Genomic DNA, 4,864 nt, shown 5'->3' with positions numbered 1-4,864 from the left:
ACAAGTGCATAGCAACAGCCTATACTGCAAACGCTTGTCACTCACAACAAGGGAACCCCAGATTGTTCAGCAACGCATGAAGTGACGAGATGATGTGGAATGTGACTGTCGGGTTTTAGGAAGAGCTCTGAAGACCCCGAGTTTATCAGGTTTCCACACTTTACCCTGCCTGGTACATTCCTCGCCAGTGTGGCAGAGGTAGGGAGATATAGTGCATAGGGGTTGTATCTGGATTTCATCACTATTGAGCAATCCTGCTACCAATTAACTCTCATAGAGAGGTAAGTGAAGCAAGAACTCCTTAAATTGAGCACTGCCACTGTTGATGTTTAAATACTGATTTTTAAAGAGAGTGACAGTGGTTGGTATGCATTTGAACCACCAGGACGCAGTAAAAGGAGAACTGAAGTCGCTGGTTTACTTTACCTATATATTGTGGTTAATGGTGATTAGCATAAACACACAGTGCATGCACAGTTTGAAATCTGGCACCCTATTCATGTGGTAGCCATGCTTGACCCCTTGCAAACATGGCTGCCACATGTTTGCAAGGGCTCCCGCACAATGCTTGTGGGAAACTGAAAATGGAACTTCTTTCAATTGTCCCGATCTTGGCCAGCCAAGAAACAAAACCCTGCTGTGTGTCCTGTGTCTTTCTCTGGGTCTCTTCAGGGTGGGATGTGCCCAGAAGATTTCACAAGGGAAGCTAAACTTAAGCACCCTAACCTGATTCCAGAGCCACCTGAGTGGATTTGTTCTGCCCCTCTCAGATGACCAAACTTCTCACCCTGTGAAGGAAATGTATTCTTGCCCCTGGTAACCCCGATCCCCTTTCATTTTTTTGTCACTACCTTGTGACCATAGATGAAGATCTGAACGTATATTAAAGTAAATAAATATTCGCCTTTTGGCTCAGCTCTTTCTTCACTACGACAGATTAGTGTGGTGCTGTACTGATCTGTCTATCAATGTCCTATTTTCCCTCATTTGTGAAAGACACTGAGATATTTAACCTATTCCACTTGGGGGCATCACATTGTGAAGTGTGCGCCCCCTATACAGAGGCTATAGACTTTGACGCAGCCGTTCCAAGTTCAACTCCCTTGGAAAGACATGTGGTACATTTGCCACATGTCTTTCTCCCTCTTCTCTCTGCCTCTTTCCTGTCAGATTACTTTCAAGTAAACGCAGCTAAAAAAACTTAAACAAAAAACAAAAAAACAAAAAAACTCCTCTACTTGGGGAGGGACCTTGTCCCTAACCTCCAGGTTTACACAGGACGACTCTATTTACTGATTAGTTGAAGGTTGTTTTATTTAGAGGTATCAGAGCAGAGGAAGCTGAATCCATTTGCAAACCACAGTTCAGGATCTATTGTGTTTTAGACTCTCATATTAAATTTAAATAAAATACTATAAAGTGTGTAGTTGTAACAGGACAAAATGATTAAAAAAAAATACAATAGATATGAAGACATTTTGCAAAACACTGTAATGAGGTACTTGTTTAATGACAAGCTCTTAAAATCAGTTATATTTTCCACCGTCTTTATAGAAAAAGCTAAACTCACATGCAGTGGAAGCTAATTGGAACAAAGACAACAATGAAACACAGAATAGCAATCTGATTTGAAGGGACCTAAATTTGCATTTATTTATTTTTTTTCAGTTGCATGTTTAATGGCCAATTTCAGCTGGAAACAGTGGGCTAATATTTGGCACAAGAAAAATATTTACAAATATTTGTAATGTGTGATTGCAGATCCTCATTCATTTATTGCCTCAGTCCCCCTCTTCTTGTCCCCTCCTCCCCCTTTCCCCTCCAGTTCCCTGTGTTACAGCCATTTACCTAATTGGATAAAACGACTCCTGGATGTATGCCAAAGGGGCTTTATAGTCCATGTTTGCGATTCAGATGTTTGATTATAAGCTCTCTTTGATAATTACTCCCAGTTTGCTACCAGCCAGTCAGGCCCACTCTCTTTATCGCTTCCTTGCTGCGTAGTGAACAGCAGTGGTGTGTGCCCAAAATCAACCACCAGGCTGTAAAAGGTACCGCAGCATGCCTTCTGGGCTCCAACATCATAGGCGTGTTTTGTGCCCAGTTTACCGAGGCTAATTATCCCTAATTCGAGGTAATGGCGTGATCAAGTGTGCGCTATTATCACAGATCCCCACTCACCCTCCTCTCTCAAATGGCTGGTCCTTCAAAGGTTAGTATTCCCGAGCTTTGTTGTACTTCTCTTGATTGGTCTTCTGCTTCCACTTCCTCTACTAACACATTCCTTCCTTTATCACCATCTGCTCCTCTCGGCTTGGACCACTCTACATTCGCGCGCATCTGAAACGCAGTTAATGCATCAAGGGCTCATGACTGTAAGTGAGTGAGATAGGTAGCCTCACCTGAACTGGCCCTGAGGGGTCCTTGAAGCTGATGTGGTTATCAGTGCACTGAGAGGGAAGGAGACATAATCTATTCCGTGGCTCGTGGGGGTCTTTCATCGACCTTCCTGCTCTAAAGGAGTCTTTCCTGAAGGTCTTGGACTGCAATATGGCCAATCCCAGCCATCCCTCCAGCTCCACTGATACGGCCCAACTCTATTAGGTCTTGTCTGCATGCTTGAGCTCATGTCAGGTCTACCCTCACATCCCACAGGGCAGCTCTGGAAGGTAAAGACCCAGAGGATACCCTGAAAGTTTAGAAAGACTACTGGAACTTATCCCACCTCTTGAGCTGGAAAACTCTTTATTTAAACATTTATTCTCTTATATCCATACTTCCCAGTAAATACTAAGCATTACAGGCACCACCAAACTGATAGACATTTTTAAACTGTAGCTTTTAGGACTTGGGCTGTTTTAGTTTGTTTTAAGCCTCAAAAAATGCTAAAACTCATTATACACACTAAGAGTAAAAGCTTGAAAAAAGGTGATATTAGGTATGACATCACACCTATAGTTGAAATCAAAAGTTTGCAATACATTAAATAAAAAGACATTCACCTCTTATTTTTATACCAAATCAGACCAAAACGCTCTTATTTTAGATGATTTCTATTTGCTGAATGATAAAGTATGTCAGATTTATTTAGTCATGTTCTCAAAGATGGACATTTAAAAGTATTTGTTTTTATTTGGTGTACATACACTTCTAGTTTCAACTGCAATCTCTAAATAAATAAACTTGGCACTTTATAGCTTCTGGAACTATTGCACTTTAAAACGAGTAAAGTGCAGTAAAGGTGTTGTGTAGGTATTAGAGTAGTTTTGAGTTCAAGAAATTCAACCTGCCAAAAAATAAAACATGGTTTTTAGTCAAAGGCTTTAACCTGACACATTTACATGCAGTACAACTTCGGCCGCCGGTGAAATACCACTACTCTTATCGTTTTTTCACTTACCCGGTGAGGCGGGAGGGCGAGCCTGTAGTGGGCTCTCGGTTCTGGCGTCAAGCGCCCCGCGCGTGCGGGGCGTGACCCGCTCCGGGGACAGTGGCAGGTGGGGAGCTTGACTGGCGCGGTACACCTGTCAAACGGTAACCGTGTCCTAAGGCGAGCTCAGGGAGGACAGAAACCTCCCGTGGAGCAGAAGGGCAAAAGCTCGCTTGATCTTGATTGCATTTTAAATTGTTAGATGGCGAAATTGTTAGAGTCTGGTGCCAGTAGCCGCGGTAAATAACGGCAATGAGCAGCTAACTGACGGCGGGCAAGACACGTCTTGTAAAGCAGTGCTTGAAGGGCTTGGCTAAGGTATGCGCACTGATCCGAAGCCCGGACAAGTCAGCTGGAGAAAGTCTTTAAAGATGTAAGCCTCGCTGTGGATTCAGCGATACAAAGGTGAGTTTTCTACTTAAACCTTGTGGCTAATGTTAGCGTTAGCTTATGCTAGTGGGCAGTTTTATCGGACGTTACTCTAGTTAAAATGTGCCGTTTGGGTGAAACATTCTAACGGACAACGTCTTTTACCTTATTTTTTTTAATCTTATTTTCAAGTATATTATGTGTGTGTTTACTGTCGCTAGCGTCAGAGACTAACGGAGGGGTTACGGTTCGGGCTTTTAGCTTCCGAAGCATGACGGAGCCCAACTAGCGTCATGGCTAAACAGTAGCGCAGCTCTAGTATCAGAGTTCCGGTTCAGCTAACCGTTCAGGTTCAAAGTTGTTGCTTTTAGACAAATACGACCGTGTCCCTTGGTGTTTCCGTGTTATTTCGTTTTATTACCTTTGCATGTATCTTGTGGGGGGCTGGTGCGGTGGTGGGACGGTGCTTGCTTGCTTGCAGCGGTGTGTACTGGCTCCGGTCTGCTCACTCGTCGCCATAAACTCGCTCTTCAGGCTAAATACAGAAGTAATTCCACGGAAATAACTCAGGGAGGACTCCTTTATTTACAATCCGTGTCTCCGGTGTTATTGGGCTGATCCGGAGTGGGGTGGGGACCATGGGCTTTGTGTTTATGCAGCGTTAGCTTTAACTGTTAGCGACAAATATTTACAAGCCGCCATCTTCTCAACCCCAACGTATGCTCTGGAGCAGGCAAAAAGTCCTCCGCCATTCAAAGTAAAGGAAAAAGGCCGTATGAGAAGTGTTTAGTTCAATGGGGTATATGCCACGGACTTCCGTTTTAGCACTTCCGCATTTTTTAGCCACATAGAATGCTTCCGGTGCACAGGCAACAGTATGTTAACTGTGGCTCCTCGGTCGCTGCAGGACTATTTATGATGCTTATGGCTGAATGACAAGACGCCCATTTATTTTGTCCAGTTCTACTTTTAACACTTAAAAATAGGTTTAAGCGCATAAAAATAAACCACAGATATTTAATATACCTCCTGCATATACACCTACTTTAACCTTTCAAAAACTAT

This window comes from Poecilia latipinna, unplaced genomic scaffold, assembly GCF_001443285.1.
Source record: "Poecilia latipinna isolate Pla-1442-1.1 unplaced genomic scaffold, P_latipinna-1.0 Scaffold62, whole genome shotgun sequence".
NCBI classification, from domain to species: Eukaryota; Metazoa; Chordata; class Actinopteri; order Cyprinodontiformes; family Poeciliidae; genus Poecilia; species Poecilia latipinna.
This window is presented reverse-complemented; position numbering follows the sequence as displayed.